Source organism: Musca autumnalis, unplaced genomic scaffold (assembly GCF_047663935.1).
Source record: "Musca autumnalis isolate F117 unplaced genomic scaffold, ASM4766393v1 scaffold_1, whole genome shotgun sequence".
NCBI lineage: Eukaryota > Metazoa > Arthropoda > Insecta > Diptera > Muscidae > Musca > Musca autumnalis.
The window spans coordinates 150,785,471-150,800,689 of record NW_027411644.1 but is presented as its reverse complement, the minus strand read 5'-3'; positions in this window follow the sequence as shown (position 1 = coordinate 150,800,689).

The following is a 15,219-nucleotide window of genomic DNA, read 5'->3' as shown; positions in this document are numbered from 1 at the left end:
TTTGGTTGCTTTTAGAGCTTTCGGCTCGTTATCTCATGAAGCAATGATTTTCTCAAAACAATTATACGACTCAATAGCCAATCATGGTCCGGTCAGTTCCAATGAACTATAGAGCGTATGTTTCATTTACTATATGTGAAATTGAATGCGTATTCGCCCTAGTACATACAACACGAATTCTAATGCACGAAAACTTTAATTTTATTGGATTTGAGGGAATATGCAAAAAATCAATTGCAAACTTATTTTCAACGGAGAAACGGAATATTTACAAATATTTGCCGCAGAATTATTAAAAGGCGTAAATGCCAAAAAGCTGAATGTCTGAATATGTAACTATAAATCAGTTATATTTTAGATTCACAGTTGTAGTTTGTTATTACGACCCCAACCCAAAGACAGAGCGTGTTTTGTAGCTTGCTTACTAACAGACACAAAAAGCAAACACAATAATTATTCCGTATATAAAATATATTAATTTTGTGGACGGGACGGGACATATTCCATATTCCAATCTGATACACGACAGGATGAAATAACAATAATAATTGTTCCACAACATCCCACAAGGGACAAAGGAGACATCTTCCATATCAGTGAGGGCACCCCGATTCACATTTTTATCGCTGAGTCCGAACGACACGTCTTAATACACCACTTGTAGAGAAGTTTTACATGGCTGAAATACTCAGGGAATGTCGCCAAAATTACACTGAGAAGTACTTTGCCACCGTTGAAAATTTGATGTTGCCTGGCCTGGGAATCATACCATTGTCCCGCGGTGGCACCTGTGGATGAAATAATACGACGTGCAAAGTTTGGACAAATCAGAAATTTCCTGCGAAAGTTATCTTGCGAATTTGCCCATTGATCCCTTCGAGAGTTATAGTTCACACCATTTTACAGAAAAAATGGTACTTTTGTTGAGGAGGTACCCGAAGGATTAGACCGATATTGTCTTTTATTGTCCATTGTCGAACTTAAACCAAGTTTCGGCAAACTATTACGAAGTGCAAAATTTAGTTTGAAACTAATTTCGTTCAAACATGCTTGGGGTCTAAAACCGTTATTTGGATTAGTCACATTTCAGATCATATAAAAGGGTATATACCGTAGTTAGTCTAAAGACCAAGCGTATAATAAATAATAAATTTATTTCGTAGGAGAATTCAAATGTATAGGTAAATCCTTTATTTCTCGTGGACAGACGAATTTTTTTGAATGGTAAATCATACCATAAACTACCAATATAAACAAAAAACATAACATATATCTACAAGTTTTATTTGTTTTTATTGCAGGGAAGGGGGTAACTGTTTGTATCGATATACATGCGTACATAAATTAAATACAATTAAAAGATAATCATTTTTTAAAAAAAGGTGTAATTCATCGTAAATAATTTATAACAAATAACGTTATATGATACATATTATGTCTCTTTAAACGCACATAAGTGGAGAGTGATTAATGAGATATTGCGTATAAATCCCAATAGGAAATTCTGAAATGTATAAAACAAAAAATAAAATAAACTTTTAATATTTGAAAGCTATTCTTCCAACGGTGGATAATTTTGAAATTTAAATTAGTTTTTACTTTATCTTTCGCAGCGGCGGCAAATGCTTATCGAGATAAACATTATTTTATTTTATTAACATAATTAATCTTTACAATTATATAAATTTATAGATGTGAAGTCATTAATATCCAATTAAATTAGTTTGAAAAAAATCTTTTCAAAGTTGTTCTTTTACTTCGCTAAAAATTTAAATTAATTTAAATGTATGTTATTATTATATTCACGTACGATTCACCTTAGCCAGAAGCACAAAACTTATCTTGAGACAGGCATGTTACCTTGTGTATATCAAGGTGACGCTAACAACCCTATTTTGCCACCCCCAAGTCTATTAGCTTCATACCCTTGTATGCAGATGTTCCACAATATTCAGATCAAAGATTTTATCTTTCTAATTTTGGTGTATTGAGTGAGATCGGACACTTTGGAGAAAAGTAATGTTTGATTTTCTGTATTTTTTGGCTGTACATTTTGTACTTCGATCAAAGTGTGCAAAAAGATGTTTCATTAACATTTGTGGACATAAGTCAACGTTTTAAAATAGCCCCCATATTAAGGTACAACCCGATCTCAGGTATCTTGAAAGCTAAAGCTACATTTTCTTGGCCTTTTTCTTTTTTGCTAATGAAAGTACTAGGCTCTTTTACCACGGTAACTGAAGAATATAGCTTTATTTAAAACAAGGTTAAATACTAATTAGACTTCGACGTTTCTACCCATTTAGAATCCGAAATACCATGCTACTGTCATTCTGATGTTGAACGGACGATGTTTGTACAACCTTCAACATACGTATTCAACATACGTATTGGGAATACACCAAAATACGAATCTACTAGCAAAGTTCCCTATACTTCGAATGCGGAAAGAGAAATAGGCCGTATCGCACCCCAAAACATCAACAACGACAAGTATTTTTAAAAAATTTTGAAAAAGGGATGAAAACCTTCATGTAAAAAATCTTAACATATGCTTTCTAACATATACCCAAAAAAAAATACCACATCAGTACTATATGCAGAATACTGTCCTGATAACGAAAGTGCGTTTTTTAGTTCGATTGGTGAAAAAGTTCCCGCACCAACACCTTTAGAAATGCCTTTGGATAATTTTTTCTTCGTGAAATTTTTGATTTAAATTTTATGAACAATCATTTATATGCATTAGGGTGGGGCAATTTGAACACCACATTGGGCCCTTCGCGTTTCTTATTCCTGGGATTGTACTGAGCAAAAAAGTCAACTATAACATATGTCTACGGTGATTTTGAAGTATTTTGTCCACATTTTTTGATATTTTGGCATATAACAGCCAAACAATTGAGATTTTCGATTCAACACTAAGAAAAAATTTTAGCCTAGACAATAATTAAGAACTCTCTAGAACATCGCAAAAGCATTGGAGCATTGGATAAAAATTAAATTCAAAATGGGGAGGGTCTAGTGGACTTTTTTTGCACAGTAATATCCCAGGAATCAGAAATGAGAAGGGACCAATAAGGTGTTTTTCCGTCCATTCATATCGCCCCTGCTTAATATGGATACATATGATTTATTTATGTTTAAATATACTCGTAATTATCGCTATTTGGCCAAAATTCTGTATTACTCTAATGTATAAAGGTCTCCAATTTCAACAATAAATAGTGCATTTAATAACCAATTGCCTTTATTATGGAAAACATAAAATAAATAACTGCAATGAATAACTGGTATGTAATCGGTGCGGAAATTTGTTTAACGGTAAGGGAAAAGTGATAATGCATTTTTTAGTCTTTTTCCATGCCATACACGCCTAGTTGTGGTGTTTTTTATATTTGCAAATAAATGCAGTTATAACCCGAATGTCTACGTTTAATTAATTAGCTTAAACTTTCATGAAATATGTTGGATATATTCTTCACATTTGACTATTTGATTTCAGTAAGATACTTAAAAAACACCTTCGCGTTCACATAAAACCAATGGTCCAATATTTAATACAATTTTGCAAACCGATTTTGCCCTACTTGTTCACATAATACCTATGGTGTTACATGTATGTCATACATTTTAAGTTCGACTTTTCATAACCATTTAGATTCTCTAACTCATTTTTTAGTTACAGGCAAAAATTTGCAAAATTAAAATGTTTTTAAATTCGGTAATTAACAATATTATTCGGTAAAGTAGTCGTAATGTTCTACCGATAGCAACAATGTTTTCAACTTTCTTGGATCAAATGGAAAAAAAATTACATGACATGGACTCCTAAAATTTTTTTGGTTGCTATAACCTCCACATACCAACGCTACGCTCTCCGTTTGCATGGGCCCTTTATATAGCTAATATTAAAATCTGACCAGATTTTCAAAATTTTTTGTAGGTTTACTTGGTTAGCCACTACAAAGAACTGGTAAACTGTTTTCATCGATTGGACAATAAATGTGGTCTGTAGAGCGATTTGTTTAAAATTTGTATGAGGGCAAAGGCGAATTTGTATGGGACCAAAGGCGAATTTTCACAAAATCACTCTACAGACCACATTTATTGTCCAATCGATGAAAACAATGGGATGAAGCCAACAAGTTTTTTATGTTCCCTTCCAATTTCTGGCTTAACCTTACATTTTATAGACATATGCCCAAAGAAAGACTCAAAGAATACTCCATGGGCAACATGAAACTAGTGAATGATTTTTCGATATATGCACTGCATCCATCTAAAATTGATGCTGACACTTTGAAGCCCTTTTTCGGGGTTTTTTGATTTTTATACCCTACACCACTATGTGGGGAGGGTATTATAAGTTGGTTTTGCCCAAAAAGTTTGTAACGCATCGAAATAATGGTCGTAGACCCATACTTATATATACCAAAATGAATGTCTCGACGAGCTGAGTCGATCTGGCCGTCCGTCAGTCCGTCCGTCTGTCCATCTAAACCTTGTAATCACGCTACAGGTCGCAATTTTGATCGGATCGTCACGAAATTTTGGATGTTGATGGGGGGTCCCGGAGGGGAAGAAGCCTATTGATTTTGGTGATGGTCGGATAATATTTAGGGGTCGGAATGGGCAAAAAACTTATGTGGAAAAAAAGACAACGTTTTTTTCCAAAGCGAATATCTCAGCTTCTATACGGGGAATACCAAAAGCAAAACCTGACAATAAAATTAGAACATATCACCTTTCTAATGATGTAAAGTAGCTTCTCGTAGGTGATCAAACACCGAAGATATCACAATGGTCGCAAATAAAACCCAAATTTTCATTTTTGCGATTTTAATTATAATGACGATTATCACAGCTTTGGTTGGGGAGTTTCCAAAAGCAAAGCCTGGCTATGAAAGTAGAAGATCCCATCTTTACAATGATGTAAACTAGGTCGGCGTAGGTGACCAAATAACGGAGATATCGCAATAGTCGGTAATACATCCCATTTTTCCACTTTTTTTAAAATCACGCTACAGGTCGCAATTTTGATTGGATCGTCACGAAATTTTAGGGGTTAATGGGGGTCACACAGACGAAGAAGCCTATTGATTTTGGTGATGGTCGGATAATATTTAGGGGTCGTAATGGGCTAAAAACTTATTTGGAGAAAAAGACAACGTTTTTTTCCTAAGCGAATATCTCAGCTTCAATATGGGGTATACCTGGCCATGAAAGTAGAAAATATCGCCTTTCTAATGATGTAAAGTAGGTTCTCGTACGTGATCAAACAACGTATATATCGCAATAGCCGCTAATAGAAACCAACTTTTTTTTGCGATTTTAATAATAATGACGAATATCACAGCTTCGGTTGGGGATCTTCCAAAAATAAAGTCCGACTATGAAAGTAGAAAATCCCATCTTTACAGTGATGCAAAGTAGGTTTGCGTAGGTGCCCACATAACGGAGATATCACAATAGTCGGCAATACATCCCATTTTTTAATATTTTTTTGTAATCACGCTACAGGTCGGAATTTTGATCGGATCGTCACGAAATTTTGGGGGTTAATGGGGATCCCACAGAGAAAGAAGCCTATTGATTTAGGTGATGGTCGGATAATATTCAGGGGTCGGAATGGGAAAAAACTTATTTGGAGAAAAAGTCAACGTTTTATTTCAAAGCGAATATCTCAGCTTCTAAAAGGGGTATATCAAAAGCAAAACCTGCTAATGAAAGTAGAAAATATCACCTTTGCAACGATGTGAATTAGGTTGTCAAACAACAGAGATGTCGCAATAGACGGTAATGCATCCCTTTTTCCATTTTTGTGCAATCACACTACGAAATTTTGATCGGATCCTCACGAAATTTTGGGGGTTAATGGGGGTCTAACAGAGAAAGAAGCCTACTGATGATTGGCATACATCCCACTTTTCCATTTTTTATTTGGGTTGTAACGTCGATGCACTTAAATGCGTTTCAAAAAAATTGAACTATGTTAATGAAGACATTCAGAGCAAAGGCGCTAAGCTATCCCAATTTTAATATTTTGATTTTTATTAGTCAAAAGCTTATGAACAGGGGTAGTGGTGTAGGGTATCACATAGTCGGACCCGACCCGACTATAGCCTTGGCTCACTTGTTTTAGTCTAGTCCATGCATATGTTTATAATTCCCACGACTGTATCTATTTTATTATTTTTTGGTTTTTAGTACATTTATCTTAAACATTGCAATGAATGTTCAACATAAAACCGTTTAACTTAAAAAGTTTTTTTTACCTATTTTTTTTTGAAAAAATAATAGTTTCCATATTCACAGGCTGAGGGTATACTATATCTGTCGGCAAAGCCGACTGATACTTTTTTACTTGTTTTTTTTTTTTTGATTTTCTTCGAAAATAAAACCAAATTTTAGAAACTATGGTGCATCTACGAATGGGTATCAAATGCTGTTACTGATATATGCATACGTTTTCTCAATATATAAGAGAATAAAAACCGCTATAACTTTTGCGCGCATCGGCCAATTTTGTGAACTCGAACATATTTGAAATCAGAATTTTTTTCTTTAACCTATATACTATAAATCGTAGTTGTGTGTTTCAATTTTTTTCAAATGGAATTGTAACTAGGCGTTTACACACAGAGAGTATTGGCAAGACAATAGCAAAGTTACAAACCATTTTCACCAATACATTCATACTTTTCTGTATACATATTTAAAAATGTATAAATGTATTTGTGAAAAAGGTTTGTATTTTTGCTATTGTCTTGCCAATACTGGCATTTGTAAACGCAGGGTAAAGGAAATTTGATTTTTACCATATACCAAATTTCAGCCACTTCTGTGAGAAAATGTGGCTAACACCTCCAAAATACCGAAAATCGGGAGGTACAGTTCTGTGGGGCCTATATTAAAACGTGGACCTATACTGACTACATTCTGGGAGAAGGTTTCGTAGCTCAAAAAAATACCAACATTTAACCATTTCGGTGAGGAAATATGGTTAACCCTTATATGGGGCTATATCAAATGTTCTACTAGTAATGTAAAAGGTTCCTTGTTTGCATTAGATTGTAATTGGTTTTATCGCCTCATGTGACTCCCAATTTGTTGCTGGGGACAGCTCAAAGTTGTTATAATTTAATTGGCTTGCTATTACCATGGAAGGCTTGAAATTCTCACTATTTAATTATAACAGCACACTACGTGAACAGTTCTGAATATTTCCACATGGGTCAAGTATGTAAAACTAAATTGCAAATATCAATGCAATTGAATGTTAAATCAAAATGATTTACCCCTGTTTTTGTAGCCATGGAAGTTAATGGATTTATATCCGGTCGTTGAGAATAAATAAACACATGCATGAATTCGGATACGGATATGTTACAAATGAAACGATGGCATGAATAAATTTAATTAAACAAACACATTAATTTTAAACTTATTTAACTGCATGAGAGTACATTAAAACCATTGACAGTGGTCATTGCATCCATAATGAAGTAGCCTTCATATCATCACCCGTTGTTGCAGTATCAAGGATGAAGTGTCGAATGGATTAACGCTTACTTAGTAGAAACTTAACGGAATTTTTCACAACAAAGAAGTACATTTTTGGTAGTACTGAAGTCATGCAAGTATATTGGCGGTCGTATCATTCGATAATTTTTATAGTTGATCTTAAAAATACTGTTGTTATCGATTCTAACAGATAGTTATAAATACTTTGTTTGCCAATTCCCGTGCGAAGATAAGGTGCATAGGCCTGTGAATAAACAATAATGCATAAGCAAAACCAATATTAAAAATATTTGAACCATGGGGAAGATGCTTGGTAGGGGTTAATGGAAGTTAACAATCGCTGACTACATAGCTAGCATGTACAGTAATATAACTATCTACTAACTACAACATGCTAGTATCATAGCACAAGTGCAAAAGTGCATGGAGATTTTCCGTCCACCAGCAACCCTAAATTGAAAACTTTGGTCGATGCAGTTCGAAGGTGCCGCAAATGATCATATTTTATTATACCCTACACCACTATGTGGGGTGGATGTTATAAGTTGGTTTTGGCCAAAAAGTTTGTAACGCATCGAATATACCAAAATGAATGCCTCGACGAGCTGAGTCGATCTGGCCATGTGTGTCCGTCCGTCCGTCTGTTCATCTAAACCTTGTAGTCACGCTACAGGTCGCAATTTTGATCGGATCGTCACCAAATTTTGGGTGTTGATGAGGGTTCCGGAGGGGAAGAAGCCTATTGTTTATGGCAATGGTCGGATAATATTGAGGGGTCTGAATGGGCAAAAAACTTTTTTGGAGAAAAATTCAACGTTTTATTTCAAAGCGCATATCTCCGCATCTATAAGGGTTATATTAAAAGCAAAACCTGCTAATGAAAGTAGAAAATATCACCTTTACAACCATGTATAGAAGGTTGGCGTACGTGGCCAAATAACGGAGGTAAAACAATAGTCGGTAATACATCCCATTTTGTAATTTTTTCGAAATCGAGCTACATGTCGCAATTTTGATCGGATCAAAAGGAAAGCCCGTGAATGGAAGAAGAAAATATCTCCTTTATATTGATGCAAAGTATGTTGGCGTAAGTGGGCAAACAGCCGAGATATCGCAAAAGTCAGTAATATATCCAATTTTTTCCATTTTTTTTGTAATTACGCTACAGGTTGGAATTTTGATCGGATAGTCACGAAGTTTTGGGGGTAGATTGGGGCCCCGCAGAGGAAGAAGCCTATTGATTTTGGTGATAGTCGGATAATATTTAGGGGTCGGAATGGGAAAAAACTCATGTGGAGACCAATTCAAAGTTTTATTCTTTGTGAATATATCGACTTCTAGTAGGGGTATTCCAACGGCAAAGCCTGTCAATGGAAGAAGAAACTATTACCTTTACATTGGTGTAAAGTAGGTTGGCGAAGGTGGTCAAACAAAGGAGATTCCACAATAGTCGGTAATGTCGGTAATCTAATTCTTCAATTTTTTGCAATCAGCCTACAGATCGTAATTTTGATCGGATGGTCACGAAATTTTGGTTTCTTATCGGGGTCCCAGAGAGAAAGAGGCATATTATGTTTGGTGGTACTCGGATTATATTCCCTAAAATAAATGTTTACCAGTGAAAAGCTTATGCATAGGGATAGTGGTGTATGGTATCACATGGTCGGCCCCGTCCCGACTATAGCCTTTGCTCACTTGTTTAAAACTGAAAACATAAAAATTAAGTAAACAAGAACGGGGTTAAGTTCAGCCGGGCCAAACTTTGTATACTCTCCACCACCAGTTTTATTGAAGTTCCGTTACGTCAATGCTTATTTCCAGGAGAAATAAAATATCGTAACTAAAGAATATTAATTTCTTTAAAAAAAAGGTTTAATTCGAATGAGGGCCTTAAATTGAAATTAGGGCAATTGTGGTCAGAAAATGTAGGTAAAGTACTCAAAGTAGTTCAAATCGTAAGGTACCCTCCCAGCAAAAAAAGTCCTCCCAAAATCATGGGTTTTGTAAGGGATTTTTGGCAGCCGTAACTACTCGCAAACCCCCTTTCTTCCCCATTATTTTTACAAGGGCATGTCGCACTCAGTTTGTAGTTATTTTATGAACACAAGAATAACTAGTTATTCTGTGGCCACTAGAAGTTGAAAAGTAAGTTGAAAAAAATTCTATTTTTAGAACAGTTGATGTAGAGATTTTTTTTAATTTCATCACACTTCTTACTTTTATTTTACTTTATTTTATTTCGCTCGCTGTGCGAGTTGAACACACGAACCCTCTGATTTCTAGCCAAAGACACTACATACTATGCCACGCACACGAACATTAAGGGTTGCTTAAGAACTTAAATGTGCAGTGCACATGTGCACCACGAACTGTTATTTTTTAATTAAAAAAAAAACTCGCGTGCCGACAGTGAGCGTTGAACACACAATCCTAGGATTTATAGTCGGACACACACTCACTGTGCCACCGTCCTCATTACTTAGTGAGGAGCAAAGTAAGTAGGTTTGAATTGTAATTTTTTTAAGAAGTATCCCATTACTTTTCAGATTACTTGTAATGGGAAAAGAAGCTTGTTTACATTACTTTGTAATGGGTTACCTAATGACTAATGTAATGTAATGGGTTACCTAATGACTAATGGATCCGAATTTTTGCTGGGCTGTAGTGCGATTCTCTAACTCATGTTTTGGGTTACCGACCAAAATCGGTAAAACTGAAACGTAAAGTTATGAATGCTATCGGTCTAACTTTACACCTACAATTTTCGGTAACTCAAAAAAAAAAAATAATTAGAGAATCGCACATCTCATACCAAAAATCCTCAAAAATGTGCTGAAAATACGCGTACCTCTTATATGACGGTTAAATTAAAAATTGCTTCTATCCCCACAATTCTTTTTGCAGACCAAATGTCATCCAATTCGGTTAGATAATGTGGCAAAAACCTTCAAAATATCGAAGATCAGTGCGTGCCGTTCCATAGGCGCCATATCAAAACAAACTTCTGGGGGTAAGTTTTTAAGCCTAAAAGAAGACCAAACATAGGGGCCATATCAAAACAAACTTCTGGGGGGACGTTTTTAAGCCCAAAAGAAGACCAAATGCCAATTTTCAGAAATTTCGGTGTGATAATGAGGCTAAAACCTTTCAAATACTGAATATCGGGTGGTCCCGTTTAATATGGGCTGTATCAGAACCTGGACCTGTACTGACGAGTTTCTGGCAAAACACTATATACCAATTTTTAGCAACTACGGTGTGATTATGGTGCTAAAACCTTCAAAATACCCAAAATCGGATCGTACCGTTTTATGGGAACTATATCAAAACGTAGACCAGTACCGACAAGTTTTTGACGGAAAGGTTTGTAGCCCTAACGAAAACTAAATACAAAATTGAACCGTGAAAATATCGAGAATCGGGCGTTACCGTTCTGTTCAAAACTTTGACCAGTACTGACAAATTTCGGAGGGAAAGGTTTGTAACCCTAACTAATACTAAGTACTAAATTGAACTGTGAAAATGCCCAAAATCGCACGTTACTCTTTTGTGGGGGCTATATCAAAATTTGAACCAGTACTGACAATTATCTGGGTGAAAGTTTTGTAGTCCGAAACAAGATTAATTAATAAATGCTAACAATTTCGGATTGACAATGGGGCTGAAACATTGAAAATACCGAAAATCGGAAGGTACGGTTCTAAAGGACTATATCAAAATGTGGACTTGTACTGACAAATATCTGGGAGAACGTTTTGTAGCCCCAAAGCAAACTCAATACCGAATTTCAGCCACTTTGGTGTGAATATGAGGCTAAAATCCACCGTTATATGGGATTTATACCAAAAAGTGACCCGATATAGGCTATTTTTAATACCAAATATACTAGGATTAATAGAAAACGATGTACCAGATTATAAAGCTTTATTAAATATTGCGAGCTGTGCCTTGATTTCAACAGAGCGACATTGTTATACCGATCAAGAATAATATATACAGTCGAACATCGCTATAACGAGGTGTTGGGGACCGAATTACCACGTTATAGAGAAAATTCGTTATAAAGAGACGGCGCAAAATGGTTTAATTTGATTTGCATAGATGAGTGAAAAACAAACATTGAAAATTTTGAAACAATTTTTTACTCTGAACTTCAATAAAAACATTGAACCAAATACCAAAGACACTTCCTTTTTTTGTGCGATCATTAGAAGTGAACACTTCAAAAACTTTGAAGAAAAATAATATTAAAATTTCACATCCATCTCGTAATATTTGCAAATATAAGCAGAAAGTAGCCTTAACTTGTGTCGTACAAACAATATTGAAATTTGATTGCTTTCCGAGAACGTCGATATTGGCAAAATATTTTTTGAAGTGCTTACGGACAAACTTCTGGTTGAAATCACTAGATTTCGAACCCGTAAGCCGAATATCAACACCAATAACATTAAGCTAGAATCGGAATAGCTTCTGACTGCTTCCATTTGGAAGATTGGGCATTGAAGAACATAATCATACTACCAGTGTTTCACCATAACCCAGGATAGCATCCTTCATATTGGACAACGTATGGTGAATAAGCTGTCATCGGCAATCTACGTTCTCCAATTATTGCATCATCTGAAGTCACATTGGCCCTTAAACTACGTCTTCATTAAGATCTTTATACGTTTGGGCTCGGGATAAGTACATATTCAATGGTTAGTTCACCAAATAAGTGTACATGGAAAATTTTACCCCATGTCTAAAAAAATTTAGACGTTTTCTTGCATGTATTGGGGTAATTGAACAGGAGTGATTTTGAATATGGAATTCTACGTATTTTCATAAGGCCCGTACAATAAAGGCAGGAGAGGGTTCAGAGTAAGGTATCGACTAATATTAGCAGCTCATTGTAAAATTATGGTTGTTATCGTGGGGTATTATCTATTTCCATTAACAAATTATATCCAAAAGGTCCATTTTGCAGTTTTATTTTTCATACAAATAAAAAAGGGAGTCTAAAATAATGCTGTAGTGAAAACATGGCTTGGTTTGAGAAGGGAAGAATCCCCCACCTCGTGGCCATTTCACAAGAAAAATTGATGAACGGATTTTAAATAAATCGCGGTCAAAGTTCACATTTTTAGGGTTTTTTAGGTTTTTACGATTTTATTTGGAAACGGCACATACTATCATTATGGGACTTAAAAAAATGTTGTAGAGAACTTTCACTGATACAACATTTTCTTTAGTCCCATATCGATAGGGTTTGCGGTTTCCATCCAAAATCCTGAAAACCTAAAAAACCCTAAAAATGTGAACTTTGACCGCAATTAATTTAAAAATCCCTTCGTCGTCATTTTTAGGGGTCTTAGGTTTTCACGATTTTTGCTTGGAAACCGGTAGCCCTATCAAAATGGAACTAAAGAGCATGTTGTTGCTGTGAAAATTCTCTACAAGATTGTTCTTTATGATATTTTCGTAGGTTTTAGCATTTTTGAGACTGGGACTGTTGGCGTGATACCAGTGTATTTGAAACCCAAAAAGAAAAGAAAAATAAAAACAATTTGGTGTATGTAATTTTATGTTGATTTATTTTAATTCTTTGTTGTAAAGTAGATGAGTTTCAAAGAAACGAGACTTTACCTTTATGACGTGTGTTATTAAGGGAAGCGAAAGAACAAGTGAAGTTGCAGATGAGCATAATAGCGCTTACAAGGTTGTGATCCACAACGACGACGGCAGCATTGGAAGGCGTCCCTTCTGCATCCGAACTGAGCGAATATGACTTTTAGGAGAGAGCGTGGGAAAGAAGCAATATTCTCTCCCACAATCCGAACCAGGCGAATGTGACTCCTAAAAGAAAGGCAGAGAAGATTTCCCCATTTGAGCTCAAAAGAGCGGCCAATTGATGCGGTTAATTGTAATGCTGCCGAAGGGGAAACAATGCATCGAACATATACATTGGCGTAACCAATGTATCGAACTTATACAGGGACAATGTATCGTCTCCTTATAAAACAATGTCATGACTGCAATTTCCCAACTTAAACGTATATATCTCAAATATGGTACAACCTAGGAAAAAATTTTGTAGAGAATTTTCACAGCTACAACATTATCTCTAGTCCCATGTCGATAAGACTTGCCGTTTCAAGCAAAATCGTGAAAACCTTACAAAAAACCTAAAAATGTGACCTGAATTTCCATATCTCAAAAATCGTAAAACCTAGGAACAAATCATAACCGTCAATCCTCTAGAGAATTTTCACAGCTACAATATTTTCTTTACCCCATTTCGCCAGGACTTGTGGTTTCCAAGCAAAATAGCGAAAACCTAAAATAAACCTAACTGTGAACTTTGAACGCGATTTATTTAAAAATCCCTCCAGCGATCCTTTCTTGTTTTTGGATTTTTATCATTTATGAACATTTTAGTTTCAGAATCTGCAAAAACTTCCCAAAACTTGTTCAGGCGCACCGTGCATGACATTGTTTAATGAGGAGGCGATACAGTCAGTGCATTGTCCCAATTTGAACTTCTATTTTCAGTCTTGTAGAAAATTTTCACAGCTACAACATTCACAGCTATCGCATTTCGATAGGACTGGCGGTTTCAAAGCAAAATCGTGAAAACCTAAAATAAAATCTAAAAATGTGAACTTTGATAGCGATTTATTTAAAAAACGCTCCGTCTATTTTTTATTCTTCTCATCTATGAACATTGTTGTCTCATAATCCGCAAAAACTTCACAGGTGTAAGCACCTTCCATTTGAAATTGGTTCAGGATCATCATGCTAAGTTTTCATTAAAACAGCCAAGATCACCTATGTACTTTAACGTGACTGCAACAACCACATATGTTTTCTTTATTCTCAGCTGTCGTGGTTTAGCAAAGGAAAGACTCGCTCCGAGAGACTAATGCACAAAATATGTTAAGCACCACCGCATTAAAAACGGGCAATGTGTAGTTACTCATTGACCTTGTTGCGTTACTACAAACTCGATAACCATAGGGAAAACTCTCACCTTGTGAAAGATTTTTATAGTGGTATTTAAGTAAGATTGGGTTAGGTTTGTTGTTGTTGGTAGTAAAATAACGTTTATTCATTTTAAGAATTAAAAAATACTATGAAATGAATGAAAAAAAAACAAATTTCTCAAAAAATGTATTTCTCTTGCACAAATGAATGGACCTTTTGCCTATTATAGACTATAATAACTTTTATAATAATAACTTTTTTATATGATATTTGAAATAAAATTATATACGATATATATGTAATGATATGATGATAAATTTAGTGAGGAATAAAAGGTTATGCCACTGTGGTTATTTTGTGTGGATCCAAAGCTTAGTTTCAATTATATAGTGACTTCAAAAGTTTGTCAAAAAAAGCTAATATAGAAAATTTTTCAAACGACTTTTTGTATGAGCTGTTTTTATCGAATCGCCTTATAATTAAGATTTTATATAATTTCAGTAAAAACTCATCAAAATATCATAAAGGTCTAGGATGTCGTAAAAAATCATAACCCTAGTGGGCAGTAAGTATATCTTATGTTACAGTCTCATTGACATAACTATCAGCGAAAAATCGTATTAAACGGAAACATGTTGATGATTTTCGAAATTTTATTGACGATTTCCGACAAAAAAGTGACGGTAATTAGTGATCAAAAAGTATCAATAAGAAATTATGGGT